This window comes from Dermacentor silvarum, chromosome 3, assembly GCF_013339745.2.
Source record: "Dermacentor silvarum isolate Dsil-2018 chromosome 3, BIME_Dsil_1.4, whole genome shotgun sequence".
Taxonomy (NCBI): domain Eukaryota; kingdom Metazoa; phylum Arthropoda; class Arachnida; order Ixodida; family Ixodidae; genus Dermacentor; species Dermacentor silvarum.
In genome coordinates this window covers 157,899,174-157,918,066 of record NC_051156.1, presented here as the reverse complement: position 1 = coordinate 157,918,066, position 18,893 = coordinate 157,899,174, and positions in this window count along the sequence as shown.

Here is an 18,893-nt window from a genome sequence, read left to right as displayed (position 1 = left end):
TGCGCAGCTCACACCACGCTTGTTCTTCAGTTAGTAATAGTCGGGTCACATTTTCCAACGCACGCTACACATGTAATGCTGCCCGGATCGGCAGTGCAGCGCCGATCCGGGCAGCGCCGAAGGGTGTGTCCCTTCGCACGCGCGCTGCCCACGGGAAGCGCTTCTCATCAACACCACCGTTTCACACGCGCCTTCTCGTGGTCATCGAGTCTCTCTTCATGTCGGTCTACTTACGCCGCAGCACACCTGCTTACTTAATCAGCTCATGTTTACTACAATTCATATTGTTACCAAAGCCGCTCACCTTACTTCGTATGACATTGCTGTGTTGCTATCGCATTCATTGCTTCGCCGTTAGGGCGAAACTGTGACATTTTTTAAGCTTCATACCTCGATGCAGTGAAGTTTGTGTTGCAGACTTGGTCTTCACCATGACGTGTATTTACTTGCAGGTACAGTGTGATCCTGCTGGCTCTGGTGGACCACAAGTACCGTTTCCGCTACACTAACGTTGGCTCCCCAGGCAGGTGTCACGACGCACACGTGTTTCACAACTCCATCTTGACAAGAGCGATTCAGGAACCAGAATTTCAGAGCCCGACCATTTGTGTTGGCACTTCTCTTGTGCCCCCATTAATTTTGTGTGATCAAGCTTTCCCTCTTACACCCAACCTCATGAAACCGTTCCCCGGCTCGAACCACACCCCAGAAGAGAGCAACTTCAACTATGAACTCTCCAAAACACGAAGAATTGTGGAGAACTCTTTTAGAAGGCTCAAGGCACGCTTCAGATTTGTGATGAAGCGAATGGAGTGCGACATCAGCAATGTGCCTATTGTCGTAAGAGCATGTTGTGTGCTAAATAACATATGCGAACATTTCAATGATTCCGTATCTCAGCAGTGGCTGAATGAAGCGGAGTTGCAGAATACAGTATATCAGCAACCACTTCGCACAACAGGCACGCAAGTTGGTTGGAAGAGATGTCAGAGATGCACTTGTGCATTATTTTCAGCTGCATGGAGAGCACTTTAGTCGGGTACAACTGTAGAAGACAGGAGAGGCCCCGCCCAGTTGACCGAAGCACAGCAGCCAATTCCTCCACGACTAAAGAAATAGTCCCGCTCAAAAAATTGACTTCTTCTAAGACGCGTATTTGTCGGTATAAATAAGATTTGTGTATCTTGACGAGTGGCGAGACAGGCGACCACCACGAGGAAATGGACGGCAATCGCTTTGAGGGCTGGTTCAATGACTTTCTGCAGAAGTTGCCAGCTGGTAGCGTCATTGTTTTAGGCAATGCACCTTACCATAGCCGGCGAGAAGAGAAATTGCCAACGACGGCCCGGAAGAAGGAAAAGATACAGGAGTGGCTCACAAGCAAGAACATCACCTGCGGTGAAAGGATGATAAAGAAGCAGCTGCTTGAGCTGGTGGCATCTGTAAAGTCACGCTTTCTGAGCTACATCGTAGACAACACAGCTGTAAGGGCCGGTTGCATTGTACTGAGGCTCCCGCCATACCACTGCGAATTTAATCCCATTGAGCTTGTGTGGCCAAGGTCAAAATCGCATCGCTGCCGACAACAGAGACTTCAAGCTCTCCACGGTCAACGCCATCTTGAGGGAGAAAATCAAGCAGATAACGGCGGAAGACTGGAGGAAGAGCTTTCAGCATGTGATGGACTTGGAGGCAAAGTTCAGACTTGACACGTGTGGGAGTGAGCACATTCAACCCATCATCATCCAGCTGGGTGAAGATGACACTGAAGAAAGCGACTCCGACTGCGAGCTGTCTGGCATTGAGCCACTCGACGAAGCATAAAGGCTTCTTATTAACGAAAGAAGAGCCCTTATTAGGGCTACCAAAATTTTGCCGGTGGGTTCGCAACAGCCAACCATCCATTCCGTGACCTCTCAAATAAATAAGCAGTTCCATTTATGGCATATTCCTTATAATAGAAGCTCAATTCTGATAAGCAACGTCCTGCACACATCGTGCTCGATTTAAGAAGTGGCATAGAAACACATTTAAATGCTGGCATATCTGAATTGAAAATACTATTGTTAACCCTGATTATCGTTGGCGGGCTCAAAATGCTCATTCGGGCAGCCACCGTCGAGTTTGACGCGCCCCATAGTGAAATAGCAGAAGTCAGAGCACGCTTTATGGCTCTGTTAGCAGTCTGCACTGGAAATCACAGTCATGTCACAGCAGGGCTGGTGAAATAGCAGTAGACAACACGAAACTGACAGCCACTGTTAGCAGCTTGCACGCCAAAGCACATTCATGTGGTTGCGTTGTTTATTTTGGTTATCTGGATCACACAAGTAATGCGAATAAGAGAACAAACGTAAAACATCATTAGCTTAGTGAGGCCCAAAATGCTCATTCAGGCAGCCATCGTCGAGTTTGACGCGCCCCATAGTGAAGTCACTGATTGTTAGCATTGGTGGAAAGCAATCAATCGACGGTGCTACACAACACTCGAACGACGCTGCTAGAAGCTCGGCTATCTTATCACACTGCTGCCAACGATCGGTCGTTTGCACGCTGAGCTGGCAGCAACGAATCTTTGCGTTGGAGATTGCTTTCACAAATCTTTTCTGTTGAGAAACTCGCAGGTTGGTTTCATCCGCACACGTTTTTCTTATTTATCCTGATAATGGTTTTGCTCCATCACTTCGCCACGTCCGACGAGAAACGCAGGGGCACAGTACACAAACACACCCGCCGCTCACAGTAGGTACTAGACTTTGGCGAACTCTCGTCGTCGTAACTTCACTTAGGATCAAAAGAAAACACCACGGAACAAACACGTACGATGTTTCTTTGCAGCGGTATGTCGCCGCGGGATCCTGTTTCCACACGAAGCGCAGCGCAGCGTCACCGATGTTTGCTGCAATCTTTCTTCGCAGGCTCACGGCTCAGAACAAACGCACGCGGCACAAATTGTGCACCGTAAGCTCACAATAATATTTCCGGCATGACAGACCACAACAAACAATTCGAATTCACTCTGACGAAGGGAGACACACAGAGCTGACGCGACTCGGCCCAGTGAGAAGCGAGGGCGGCCATGTTACGCATGTTCTCCGTCGGCGGCCGGGGTCGCTGGCCGTCCGGCTGATGACGTCACATTAAGTTGGACAATACCAGGAAATGTTTTATTTTTTCAGAAAAGCATCTATAAGCTCAACAAGCTTCTCCTGGATGTTCATTTGCCTCTCTCGGAGGACGTTCTCTTCAGCTGTAGCTGCTTCAAGAGCTCCAATTAGCCGCTCGTTCTGCTCCAGCAGAGCATTTTGAAAGTTCTCATTTGCAGAGGTTCTCTTGCGCTTTCCCGTCCTTCTCACGGGCACAGTGCTGCTCGGACCAGGCCTTGGCGACAGTGGATCTGTGGGCGCCACTGCTGCCTCTCCATCATCGCCGCTCTCCACCAGTGATGTGTTGGCACTGACAGGCGCGCCCAACTCCAATGAATAAATTATCTGCAAAACATACCAAAAGTGAAATTGTTCATTTATGACCTCAGAGGCATGGAAATATCCAGCATGACATTCACAGTTGCAGAGAAATAGTAATCAGGTTTGCACACCTGCAGTTTGTTGCACCTAATGGGTTTAATTGTTGCATTAACACAAAGTAAAAGCTAGTAAAGTAGTGATGAATTCAATAATAGCATGCTAAAATAGCGAGATGGCTTTGCACACCTGCTTACACTGCATGGAACATAACATTCGCAAAATTGGCGATGCCTGACTGCTTGGGGTGTGGACTATGTTACCACCAGTGGGTGTGTTTACTTCTCTGAATGTTACAATTGATGCCAGTATGAAAAAGTAAATATTCGTGGGAATATTTTCTCCACAATACTGCGCTGAACTGCAAATGGGAAATCTCACTTCTTCAAATGTTTCACTTGGGCTGCAGGCACTTTCCTGGTCAGTGACCTGTCGTTGGATGGCAAGCACCCTAAAAAACGGTGCAGCTCCCTAAAGAAGGGCCATGTTGTTGCTGCCGAGCCCGTGCCATGCTCACGCAGTTCCTTCCTGCAATAACAGAGAAAGCATCTTCAAAAGAGTGACACAATTAACATTAATTATTACCCACAGCGTCGCATACGGACCGCCCCACGTTCATATTTCACGCGCTCAGGAATATGTTGATATATTTTTGATAAGCGTTTGCCTCAGAAACGCAAGCCAGGCGCGCCCAGCTTGTTCTTTGGACATTTATTGTTGTGTTGGCTGAGCGGCTGCGGGCAACTTGTTCGGGCCCAGCATACTCTGTAAACTGCGTGAATCACATGCGAGACTCGGTTGGTTACTTGCGGTTGCCCGTTGATTACTGTGCAAACACGGATATAGTAGTACGTCCACCGCTCGTACGTTTCGCCGACAGTTGTAAACCTCGTCGAAGATGCCGGCCCACTTCGGCACCTGCAATGTACAGGACGCCTGTACAAATGCACAAATGTGCCGCTCGCACATTTTGCAACAATATGCGCAAGTACATCGAAAACACTAGAATTTCTCTCGTAGCGTGCACTTAATATATAACGAGATGCTACTTACCTGTATCGTTGCGTCAGATTGTCGAGTTTTCCTTGCACTTGCTTTTTCGCTTTTACGATGCCGCTTTCGCCAAGAGCGTCGACAATTGCTGCATACACTTTTGTGTTATGCTTTTCTCCTCTTAGTAGGAGACCGTCCACCAAAAGAAAAAGCTCAAGGCGTCGTCTATAAAATCAGCTGTGCCGACTGTCCGGCGTCGTACATCGGGGAAACCAAAAATCTAAAAGAAAGAATCAGACAACATGAAAATGACGTCAGAACATTAAACCGAATACGCAGCGCCGTCGCCGAACATTCTGAAGACGCCGACCACAAGATTTCTTTCCAAGAAACCCAAATCCTTAAAACAGAGACAAACTGGCGAAAAAGGCTACTACTCGAGTCTTCGCACATTCAGAACACGGCGGGTAATATAAACCGCGTGAAGGGCATTCTTCCTTCTTTGTATGGTCATGGCCTTGCAGACGCGACGAAGGGAAGAAAGGACCCCCCGCTCTAGGTCAGCAACACCAAAACAACTCGCCCCCCCCCCCCCCTCCCTGTCCCTCGTCAACGCATTCCCGCGACCAAAGGGCGCCCAGCATCGGGCAACCCAGCCGACAAGCGACGCCGACCAGCGACGCCCCCCCCCCCCCCCCCACCCCACCACTGTCTGTCTAGAACAGGTGCCCTGCCAAGTGTCTCCCCACCTTACACTCTCTCCCCCTTCCTCTCCTTTGTTACAACGGACCTTTTAAAAGCGGCACACCGCCACCTCCGAAGAATACCCCCTGAAGAAGGAGCCGAATTGGCTCCGAAACGTCGGGCTAGTAAATTTTCTTATTTGGTTGGAGTCAATCTCTAAGTCTTAATGAGGTTCTTCTCGTACCACTCCTCTACTTGGGCGTCCGAGACGCACCGCCAGACATTGTCTACGCAAGTAGAGGATACTGCCGCTAACAATAGCGGCGACGGGTTCGCTGGGTGCTTCTCGTGGAGTGAATTAGACACAGATGACGATTAAATAAAAACACTTTCTATTTACAATTATTTACATGAAATTACAAATACAAGACGGGACTGGAACGCATAGAGCGACCCTATATCGACATAGTCGATGGTGCATAGCACCGTACTTTGTCCAGAACGCTGGCACTTAATCATCCCATTGTATTTCGCTGGTCAAGCAACGAGCATTGACCAAATACGCTAGCCGTCTCTTAAGCTTTCCTAGGCAGCCGTTCCCTTCAGCCGGATGAAAATGGTGGAAAATGCCGGTTTCAAGCTTGCTGAGCCATAATTAAAGACATAACTAGTTCTTTTCTAGCAGCAGGCTTACACGGGCCATCGAGCCATTAGTTAAAAACGTAATTAGTGAATTTTTCTTGATTAGTCGTTTATCCATTTCAATTTTTTGTACAAATAACGTCCGCCTCTTCGAGTAGACCAGCTCATTAAATAGAATTGGGCTATCAGCCACAGGCAATCTTAAATAAATTTTGAAAGTGTTCGCTGAAACACCCTGTATATAGTAACTGGACTTTTCAATAGGCCAAGCGTATTTAGATAGATGAGAAGTACACTTATCTTAGGTTTATTTACCCAACAGTTGCAGTCGATTGTCCGACCTTTTTCAAGGGATACAGGTAATTCTCGCAGCAGTTTCTTTATATCGTCAGGTAGAGAGGGAGAGAGCCGATGAGGGAGAGAGCCGATGGCCAGAGAGATTACTTGTTGATAACGGCTGTAAGCCTGCTGCTAGAAGCGCTAGCTAGCTAACTAGTAGGGCTTAAGATGGGTGTTTTTGTTCAACCTGGTCGCCAAGTGAAACGGCTGCGAAGAAAGGGAAGAGACAGCTAGCGCATTTTGTCAATGATCGTTGCTTGACCAGCGAAATACAATGGGAGGATTAGGTGCCAGTGGTGGGCGCCCGTCACGGCGACGGTGCCGAGATTAGGCAGAGGCGCAGCTCATGACATGCCAATTATACCTGACCCGTGGTGAGGCGAGTAGAGCCGGCTGGCACTGAGCAAGCGTAGAGAGTGCGTGACGAAGAGATTAGCACCCAAGAGTACAAAGCGACCTAAAGAAGAGGGAATATCGGTGCTTTGTCACGTACATCGCGTGCAGTCGCCCTGACAGCAAAAGCTTAGATGTCCGTGACTGTCGCTGGCTCCTAATGTGCGCGTGCCGGGCGTGTAATGGGCACAGAAAGCGTGAACGCAGTACTCAGGCACCTTTTCCATTGTAACCGTTCTTGCATTTCGTTTCGGAGACCGTTGCCAATTGACCATCGTGAAAAGCTTCTCCGAGCATGCATTTACTAAATAGCGGTACGTGAGCCCAACATGTTGTTTGACAGCTTTCATGGACGTATGACCCGCAGCTACTACGCTAGGAGTTTTTCTAATAAGTGCGAGCGGGGAAGGGGTCACACCAAAGGTCAATCATTTTGGCTGGCAGGTGCTGCCTGCTTATTAGGATTTTATTGAACCCATTGTGCTGGGCACTGTGGCTTTGCGCGGGAGCAGGCATGCTATGCATCTGTCACCCCCCCTTTCTTGGAACGTTGTTTTTATTGGTATGTTGTTTTGAGGGAGAGGGAGAAAGATACCGTAAAGGTGGTAGAGAAAAGGGCGCTTAGGATTTATTTATTCATTTATGCATATTACCCCACAGGCTCCAGTGGAGCATTGCGTAGGGGGGGGGGGGGGGTTACAGAAAAAAGGCAATAAATAAGGCATAACAACTACTACATAGTAGGAAAAAACTAGTAAATTTGTACACTGGAAGGGAAATAGGAACACTGGTAATCATAAAAAAAGATATCTTAATACAACATCAAGAGAACATACGAAGTTGCAATTTATCACGAAATATGGCAGAATCTTTTATTGAAACAATATCATTTGGAAGGTTATTCCATAGTGCGATGGCGCGTGGCAATGCAGAATTATTGAATGACTGTGTGCGGCCAAAAATGTGCCTGAAGCTGAGATGATTATGAAGTCGACTAGATGTGCGAGAAGGAATTTCAAGTGACAAACGGCTGGACCACGAGTTATAGAAGTATTTATGAAAGAGGCATAGAAGGGCAACAGAGCGGCGGGAATCCAAGTCAGGAAGGGAAATATCACGTTTAATTTGGGTAATGCTAGATTGACGACTGTAATTAGAAGTTATAAAGCGGGCAGCACGATTTTGGATGGATTCCAATTTGTCTATTAGTTACTGCTGATGAGGAGACCAAATCGATCACGCATATTTTAGTTGAGGGCGTACCAATGTTTGGTAGGCCTGTTGTCGAATGGTAGGGGGGGAAAGGTGCAGATGACGACGTAAAAACCCTAAAGTTCTGTTAGCTTTAGCGCATATCTTCTCGTTGTGAGTACACCAGGAAAGATTAGTACAGAAATGAACACCAAGATATTTGTAAGTAGAGCCACGAGGAACTTCAGCCGAACAGATTTTGTGCGGGAACTTAAGAGCTGATTTCGCGCGAGTGAAGGAAAGTACGCCGCTTTTAGACGTGTTAAGTGACATTTTCCAACGGTCGCACCACTGATTAACTAAGTGAAGGTCATTTTGTAAAGTTAAATGGTCACCATGACAGTCAATGGTTCTGTAAATTACGCAGTCATCCGCAAAAAGTCGTATACAGGAAGAAATGTTGCTGGGTAAATCATTAATAAAAGTTAAGAAAAGAAGAGGGCCTAATACACTACCCTGCGGTACACCTGACTTTACTACTGATGTAGAGGAGCTAAAGTTATTCACAGATACGAACTGCTGCCGATTAGATAAGAAATTGCGAATCCAGGATAATGTTAATGAGTCGATCCTAAGAGCAGTTAATTTAGCTATTAGGCGGCAGTGAGCGACTCTGTCAAAGGCTTTTGCATAGTCAAGGAAAATGCAGTCAATAATTTTGCTATTATTCATGTCATTATGTAGATCTGACGTAAATTCCAATAGTTGAGTGTCACAAGACAACGTTTTACGGAAACCATGTTGATTTTGAAAGGAAAAGTTACTAGATTCAAGATGGTTGAAAATATGGGAGGCAATGATGTGCTTGAGAAACTTACAACAAATGCATGTTAGCGAAATGGGGCGGTAGTTACCAGGAGAGTGCCTGTTTCCATCTTTGAAAATCGGAATGACTTTGGCTATCTTCCAGTCAGCAGGAAGAAGACCAGTTGATAAAGACTGCTGAAAAATGTGGTATAAAATCAGACTGGAAGTAGCTGACGTGTTTTTTTAGGATTTTAGAATTAATATTATCAACACCGCACGATGTAGACACTTTCAAATCGCGTATTAGTTTCGAGATGCCATCAACACTAATACTTATAGGAGACATGAAGCGATAATTAAGGTCGGAGACACATGGAATGGAGGAGCAGTCTTCATTAGTGAAAACAGAGCAAAAAAACGAATTGAAAGTAGAAGCACACTCAGATGCAGAGACAGGAACATTGTCGGCGTTATGTAATGTAACAGTATTACAGCCACGGTCAGGAGAAACAGCTCGCCAAAACTTTCTAGGGTTAGTGCGTAAAAGTGAGGACAGATCGGTGGAAAAATACTTTTTCGCTTCAGATATTCCAAGACAGTAAGTCTTTAAACAATCTTTATATTTAGACCATGATGAAGGACATGATAGCCGTTTAGCAGAAGCGTATAACCTTTTCTTTTTATTTCTGAGTGATCTAAGCGATTTATTAAACCATGGGTTATGTTTGTCGTTAGATATTGCGACTAATGGCACGTACTTATCTACTAGTAGTGTCATAATACTTTTTAATGAATTCCAATTTTCTTCAACAGACCTGTTGGTGAATTATGGAAGAAACGTTTTATGAAAAAAAAAAAACCTCAAGTTCAGTGTTCATTTGTTCATAATTTGCCCTGTTATAATCCCTAATAACCTTGCGTTCAACACCAGCAAAATTCCGTGGTATATTAATTGAGAATTGCAGTAGGTTATGGTCGCTAAAGCCGTCAAGCTGCACGACAGGGCTAATGCTATGTGGCTCTGTTGTGAGGATAAGATCTAATATATTATTGCCGCGAGTAGGCTCTGTAACAATCTGGTTGAGATTAAACTCTAAACACAGCTCAATAAAATCACTTGATTCACTGCTCGATGACGGCAAGCGAGACCAATTAATATCAGGAAAATTAAAATCACTAAATAGGTTGATTTTGTTAGTGGGAAACTGTTCAAGAGCCCTGGAAATAGTTTTGTGAAGATCACATACAAACAGGCGGTCAGAGGCAGGTGGGCGGTTACATACACCCATCAATAACTTTCCGAATAACGTAGGACAAGCTACCCAGACTACTTCAAGAGCAGAGTCAGTGTCAACAAGAAAGGAAGGTATAGTTTTATTGATGGCTATCAACACGCCACCACCTTTTTTTATGTGCACGATCATGGCGATAAATGCTCATGCTTATATCATACTGGTTAGAAGTATGATATAACTAAGTCACATCCATCGGCGTGAAGCCAAGTCTCGGTCAGCAATACAGCATCGGGCTTACTATCTTCAAGATATGATTCAAGCTGGACACGTTTTGGCAACACACTGCGGATGTTAGTAAATGAAACTGAAGATGAAGGTGCCCGTGAAGTTGATGGCCGCTGCACTTGCGCACTGCGCACATCGGCAACTAGCTATCGAGCAGTTACTACAGAGTCAGAAACACTGTCGTAAGTATATGTAATATTATCAATACGAAGTTTGTCGACATTCAATTTATAAGGGCAATTCCGTTCTCTGGCAAATTGTAGCAGTTTCCTGCGTGCCTGTCGTGTAGCCAGCAAAAAATCTTCTCTAATAGAGATCCCAGAATTTTTCAGCTTATGCGCACGGGTGAGAATTTCCTGCTTGTCCTTAAAAAACGTAAACTTAGCAATTATTGGCCTGCATTTATTTGAAGCAAATTTTCCCAGCCGGTGTACACGTTCAAACTGAGAACTAGTAGTTGTCGTTTCCAACTTGTCTGTGCACAGGGCAATAACTTTTCCCTCTGTAGTTGCCCAGCTCTCTTTATCCTCGTCAGTAATTCCAAAGAACAACAGATTGCACCGTTGCATTCTGTTCTCAGCTTCATCACACCTTGACACAACTGCCTGAAGTTGATTCGCAAATGAACCAGCAGCATGATCCGAGAAGTTGGATAGTGTAGGGGCATATGAAACAAGCTTTGCTTCCAAAGTGACCACTCTCTCGGTCAAGCCATTAATTTCTTTCTAGGCTGCATCTTGCTTTTCTCTCAGCCACTTAATTTCACCGATTAATGTATTCTGACCCACTTCTAGCCTACGCACAGTTTCAAGGACAAGTTCAAGTGTTTGTTCCACGCTAGGTCCGGGATTTACTTCAATGTCAACCGAAAGCAACAACAATCGACATGCAGATTTCTTGCGCAAGCATGAAAAGAACAGCAATAAACGACGCATCATATCACGCAAATCGGTCGGACGACACCGCGACAAGGCACTAATGGCTGCTTTTCAGACAGGAAGCATCTTTGAAGTAACCAACCTGGAAATACAGCAGCGGTAAGCGTCCCATCCCTTCAGCGGCGTCGTGCCCAACCGAAGTGGTGCCTGGCTGGTCTATATATCCCGCTTCATATCTTGCGGGGGCGTCAGTGAATGATCCATGCTGCCAACCGCCAGTAGCCGAAGGAACCAGACTTGGCCATCCTAGGAGAAGCGCAATACTGGAAGTGCCGGCGAACAAGACTATCCTAGTACAGGATTCGTGATTGGTGCGTCGGCGGACCACCATAGCCATGCACTCGGTGGCGATTGGGTGGTAAATGCTTGGGGCGGGGCACCGAGGGGTAGAAAACGTGGCCCCGTTGCCCCGTCCAAGCGTTCTGGACAAACTACGGTGCTATGCACCATCGACTATGCCGATATAGGGTCGCCCTATGTGTACCAGTTCCGCCTTGCATCTGTAAATTCTTGTGAATAGTTGTAAATAGAAAGTATGTTTTTTTCTCTCGTCATCTCTGTGTCTACTTCAACCCAGCGAACCTGTCGCCGCTATCGTTAGCGGCAGTACATCCTCTACTTACGTAGACCGGCTCTGGCGGTGCGTCTCGGACGCCCAAGTAGAGGAGTGGTACAGAAGAACCTCTGAACATTACTACGGTGTTCTTTGCGACGCGTTCCAGTCATCATTGGCAGTGGACAGGTCTTTGACACGGTCCCCATTAGGCGTACTTTTACACATCAGTCATTATTGGCAGTGGACAGGTCTTTGAAACGGTCCCCGTAACGCGCGCTTTTATATGATCGACGACCTTCCAAGGCGCATTCCCGTCAAGAGTGGCAGTGGACATGTCAGTGACACGGTCCCTGTTACGCGCGCTCTGACATACATGACTGATGGACCCGCATGCCATATTGAGTTGAACGTGTAAAAAAAAAAAATAGGCATTAAGATCTAGTCATACCAGACAAAGAAAAGAGAAAAAGAAACGTAAGAAAAGCAATGTCGAAAGAAGAAGTAAACTGCAAATATAATATAAATGATCTGGCGGAATAAGCTTGAAAAACAAAAAACCAGGGCATAGTAATGTGGGTGGGTCGGTCCCCCAGTGGAGTTGTTGGCATTCTTACAACATCACACACGTATTCGGCTTGCATATGCGGGGATTGAGTTATTGTTTAGCTACTCTAACTTATCCACTAAGAAACGAAAGGTTCCCCATGTGTTCATTTATGCCGTGCGTGATTGTTCTAAATTTGTGGATAAAATTTGACTCTCTTTGTTTCGGTTCACGAGCCGAGCGGAAGCCTGACTGGAGAAGGGTGACAAGTATTTTGTCAAATGAGTGCTCTGCAGAATGATATGTCTTGAAAATGGGAGATGTGGTAGTGCGCGAGTGTGAGCGCCGTGGTTATTTAGACGGCGTCTGAACGCGGTTCCAGTCTGGCCTATATATTGTTGGTTGTAGACGTCACAATGGAACATGTAGACCACATTGCTACTGTCACCATTTAGAGAATCCTTAATTTTGAACGTAAAATCAGAGAAAGCCATCAACAATACCGAAGATGTCTCATAAGGCCTCTCAAGACCAATGGAGCGCTGCCGGTACAGTACCGGCACCACAGTGCTCCACCTCAGGGCACCCACCGAACGATAATAACGAAGAATCTTCATCCACCATAATGGAACAAGATTTAGACAAGGGCCACATTGATCCCGACCTGACGAAAACTGACCGCACTGGCGGTAGTTGGCACATTGTGGAATCGCAAAGAGCTAAGAAACAACGTAAGAAGAACGAAACAGGCAAGGAATCCCAATCTCCGAAGCAACCCGGCTAACAAAGTCAGGAAAACTTCGCGAGAGGGGAACGCGGCACGCGACCACACAGATGGTGCGGTCAACAACCAAGAAAATCACTTCCACCAACCAAAGCGCAAGCCTCTACCACCACTACCAATTGACAATGTAAAAATCATCATGCGTCCAACAAAGGGCTTAACAATCAAATATATGCTGATACCAACTTTGGCGAGCGCCATTCTCAAGGCAAGCCAACCAATCCAAGACCATCTCAGTCAAGCTCAAGAAGGGGCGAGTGCGGAGAATCCTCCGCACTCGCCCCGGATCGAACATTATAATTTTATCAGTGAACAGCACGGAAGTAACCAACGTACTCCGGCGCATCGGGCAACTCGAACTGAACGGAAATGTGCACCAGTTCAATACATACGTAGCAGACCCCGACAACTGCTATCGAGGTGTGGTTCATGGCATTCCACCAGACACACCCATGGGAGATTTAGTAGACAACATGCGCGTACAGACACACGGAGTCCAATCGAGTGAGCTCGAATGCTTTTTATTTCGAAATGTATTTATTACATGGGAGGGGAGATGCCACTCCATCCATACAAGCTCAGTGTTCAAATATGCACTGAGTGCTTCCAAGCGAGACACCGTCCGGACGTGCCTCCATCCGGTTAACATCTGCAAAGAAATGCGGCCTGAAGGATCCCCCCACCCATGGTGCCGTGTGCGGGGCGGCAGACCACGAGACCGGCAGCAACTACTGCCCACGAAAACTAAAGAACATTCGTCCCGAAAACGCCAATCGCCAGTCCCGCTTGCTAGAGCGAGTGGGGCAGAAGAAATCGCGATGGCTCAGCTCAGAGGAAGACAGGCATCGCCTCAAATCCACGTCTTTTCAAGACCAATGAAATCGAACCACATGCAAGGAGCCGTCCAAGGACGCTCAGCGCCACAGCCTCCGCAGCAGCAGTAGGCACAAAAGCCTTAGGTGAGCTGGGCGACGATTGTGCATCATAATGCTCCGCAACGCACACCAAACATACGGCAAGATCCCCGATATGAAATACTTAAACAAGAGAACACACAACTACGCGCACAACTTCGAGACGAGGAACGCAAACAACAGCGATCCGACGAGAAAATTAAGGAACTACAGCTCGAATCAGACCGTAAACAACCAGCCGCAGAACCGACACAAACCACATCAAACACCAACACTCTCCCACATAGCGAGCCAAAACCACCAACGCCAAAAGAGCAAACATCAAATACTGAAGTGCCACTTGCAATGGCCCAAATCCAACGCGCCATAACAGTAGCATTCGGTGCCGGATCGGCATGCACAACCAAGACGACGTAACGCATAGTAGACACGGACATTTCGGACACCGAGATGCCAGAAGCATAAAAAACGAGTGGGCACCATGGCTAACACAGTTAAAGAGCACTCAAAACCAAACAACCCGGGACAACTGGAGATCCGGCAATGGAACTGCCGCTCCTTCGCCAGAAAGGCGGCAGCCCTCTCAGGTAGCTCCGGACATAATATGCCTTCAGGAGGTTGGGCCCAAACCGGCCCGACTACAGGGCTATTATGCTCTGAGCGACCCCCAAAATAACAAAGTAGCCACGCTGGTGAGCAAGACAATCACGGCACAATAAATATTCCTCCCCCGATGCACCGGGGAAACCAATTCCATAACTATCAGCGCGCTTCCGTGGAAAAGAGGGAAAGCACACACCATCATAAGAAACATTTACAGCCGTCCCAAAAAGCAAAATCCTGTACCTACCGCAAATTATTTAGGCGGACACTATAGGACCATAGCGGGCACCAAAGACCGGATGGTGATATTGGGCGATTTCAACGCACCACAGACGCTGTGGGGCTACGCGTCCACATCCCCTAAAGGCGCTCTACTCGAGCAATCGGTTGAGAACCTCGGCCTGCAAATAGCAAAACCACATATAGACCGTTTTTTCATGGGCGCCGCCATTGCGTAGGCAGTGGCTCCATCTATGGGCAGTTGGCATGCTGACTTGGGCGAACGCCCGTGTTGTATATGCTGTGGTATACGCTTGGCGTCAGTTTCTGGTGGATATTTTTTTTTTGCACTCGCGCGGTGTATTTAGCATGAAATGTCGTCTTCTACGTGGGGAATGGTCCTGTGAGGCGTAGTGAAGGAATTTAAGTCTGAAGTAACTGCTGGTGTTAGGGCGGACGTATCGAGCACCCAGCGCGCGCGGTGTGCGCGCTTGTTTGAGCTTACAATCAGCTTCGGATATCAGTTACCTAAGTATTTCTGAAAATTCGTTTCACGAATGTTACTTTACTGCAGCATTCTCAGCACTGTAATTCTAAGCTCTGGTTTAGCTGCAACGATTAGCTACGAAACATTTGACGATCCTAACAGCGTGGGTACCGTTCTGCTGGAGAATAAATCGTGCTGTTTACTTTGACAAGCGTTTAAGTTATGTGTTTGCTGGACAAGGTTTCCGTCTACAAATAAAATAGTTTGATTCACACTGTACGGTATGCGGTTATTATTAATCACACTTTTCGAGTGGTCGAACGACCAGCTGCAGACCGTGCGAGCGCTCGAGACAGTACTAACTGCTGTGTTATAGATCTTTTTGTTCTATATAGTGTATGGTTCAAGTGGTCCAAGCATGCGGCACGACCATGCGGAGTCTTATTGCGTCGTTATCCCGTGTTCTGTTTTATTTTGCCGCAAAATGAGGACATATGAACTTTTTTTTTTTTCAGTCTCCCAAGTTCAGCCATTTACGACGCATTCACCCACGTTACGGAAATTCTGTCCTTACAAATAGCTGTTGGATTCTCTTTATGCGATTCCCTTTGTATATTGTGCCTTACAGGGCAAGGAAGGAAGGAGGAAGCAAGAGAAAGGCAGAAGGCAGGGAGGTTAACCAGAATAACGTCCAGTTGGCTACCCTGCACCGGGGGAATGGGAAGAGGGAACACAAAGATGACAGGGAGAGACAGGAGGGAAGGAAAGAAGGGAAATGAGCGGTTAGTTCGCTGACGCGTGTGTTAAATGTAATGCCGATCTAAGCACGACGCAATTGTGTGTACCATGTTTGTTTGCCAACCGCAGTGATCGCTGTGTTGAGCAAAACCTTCGGCCTCTTGCAGGAGGCTAACGTAGACATGCATAGTGATTTGAAGTCTACTATACTTAAAATGCGTGAGAACGACGCCGGTGGCTGATGCAAATGTTTTACAACTCTTCGTCGAGTGAAAACCGATACATCCAACGTAGTTCACAACACATACACACACCGCGGCTGATGATGCGCGTCGCATTTTTGCACATACAAGAGAAATTTCCAGACACTGTAGCTACTGCTGCACCTAAAGGCTACACAGTGGTTGTTCGACGACCTCGTAAGAACTGACATCCCGTAAAATGCACTCAGAACTAGTTAAAACACCTCCGAATCGTTCCGCAGCGCGCGACCGGCAACACATTCAAGCCTCGCCGCGCCGGCTCGCACAAGCCAGAGGGAGGAAAGGGTCGTCGCGCGCCCTTTCCTCCTCGCCCGATGAAAATGTCTATGGGCACACCGACACGCACGGGTAACAGCGTGAGCAGGGATACAACACCCGATCGCGCGTACACGCTAAACATTAAAGACGCACAGTGGACATCGCTAAACGAAAACTTGGAGAGCGATCACGATTTGATTCGCCTCTCACTATCCGCTCACAAATTACGTAGAACTATTGGCACAACGAAATTGATTATAATTGTTAGAGTTTAGTGGCGCAAGGGTCAAGTATGGACAAAGAGCGCCATGCCAGTGTTAGTGAGTTCGCAGTGGAGTGATGAATTCTGACAAGTTCATGAGACGTGGCTGTAAAGAGGCCTAAAATTAGTTCCTGTAAAATGCGTAAGATCTACATGTAATAAGATTATGGCAATGAGTAATGAGGTGCACTATGACCATGAAAAATGTACTGCGAAATAATGCTACGATAGGCAAATTGTCAGATACAAAAAATTGGCAAGAAGCCGAAACGTCAACTTCTTTGACAGCTTCTATTTTGTTGGCGTGCAGCTAATTGTTTCCAATAAGGTCGAATTTATCTTCAGTAATTAACCACTGGTTGTCTATAGCCCTGTGTGTTCATAACCCAGCACAATAAGCAAAAGCTGTGGCATGGCCATATATACAGTGCCGTCCACTGCTGCGTATAGCACGCGAACTGCCGTGGATGAATGGATGGATGGATGGGTGTGTGTGTAAGTGGTTCGTTGGGAAAGGGAAAAGGTTGGCGCTATCTTCTGCAGCCCTTGAGGGAGCACGGCAAATGGCGCTGAGCCGTGCTCCCTCAAGGGCTGCAGAAGATAGCGCCAACCTTGCTCCCTCAAGGGCTGCAGAAGATAGCGCCAACTTTTCCCTTTCCTCAAGAACCACTTATCATCATCATCATCAGGGAGCACGGCTCAGCGCCAGATGGGTGCTATGAGCGTCCCTTTTGAAACGGGGCGGTGGGTTGCGCCACCAAGCGCTTATTATTTTGCCTAATGCCCTACCATTATTTTTGAGAAACACACAAATACATAGAATTCCAAGCATCAACCTTTTTAATCATTACTGTGGAACTCTACGTCTGTACGTCTCCGTTGTTTGTGGTTTCCCAACTTTTCTGCAACAATCTCTATAGCAGACATGTTTACTTTGCCCCTGAACCCCTGATTGATTGATTGATTGATTGATTGATTGATTGATTGATTGATTGATTGATTGATTGATTGACTGACTGACTGACTGACGGACGGACGGACGGACGTATGCACGGATGGATCAAGCTGAACCCTTTAAATCGGGCGGTGGCACACGCCACGTAGCCGTGACTATTAACATATTTTGTACTTTGTGTATAGGGTTAAATTTCACCCCTGCCTTGATTTTAGCCACCAATCAGATAACCTCCGTTTGGTTATTTCTACCCGCTTAAAGTCTATTTTGCCTCCACTGTCCCTAAACCCCAATGCTTTCAAAAAATCAGCCCCGTTACTTTGCACTAGGTTTAAGCCCTTTACAGAAAAGTATGAGGTGTTCAGCCGTTTCCTCTTCCTCTCCTCACGCACCGCACAACGTGTCTATACCTTGGTACTTGACTCGGTACATCTTAGTTCGCAATACTCCCGTCCCGGCTTCAAACAACAAACAGCTTCCCCTAGAATTATCATAGATATTTTCTTTGGCGATCTCTTGCTTGGAAGTTCTGTATGTTCTTTGCTCTGCGGGGCGACACCTGGCGGCGGTTGCTGGGTTCGAGATAGCGTGTCCAGGAGCATGCGCGGCATAATAAACATGAGAACTTGAGCGTGTTGCGTTTAACCAGAGGCGATGTTGGTAAATGCCTTTTTCTCGAACAGTCCGTGAGCGCGCTTAATTTGTTGCGAAAGGCCGGCGCGCGTTATCAGCCCATACGCTTCATTCTACGGCAGTTGCGGTGCCTTCAGGCCGAGCGCAGATTTGGGTAAACAAAAGCGCTTTTCAATGTCACTACTCGTCAAAAGCAGTTCTGCTTGCCTATTATTAGGCCGCGCACACTCCTGGGCACACTATCTCGGACCCAGCAACTGCCGCCAGGTGTGCCCTGCAGAGCATAGCCGGCCGCTCGCGCGCTCTACGCAGCAGTGGACAACAGTGTATACGTTACTGCACTGTCAGCGCGATAAAGAGCGCTATCCAAGTCAGCCAACAGTGTGAGATTAAAATTTGCATCTCAATGGGAAAGACATGTTTGGAGCATCGGAGCCATGCAAGCTGATCGTCAGCGAGTAATGACCATGCATCACTCCCAACCTCGAACTGTAGCATAATTATCTATACTTTTATGACTAAACATCAAATTGTCAATCCCATGAACCTATTTACTCGAATTAAACTTGCCTCGCTTGACTAAAATATGCAACAGCGCATTTATTTATTGCTACCCGGCTGGAAGCTTTGAGAAGCAGTACGGGGC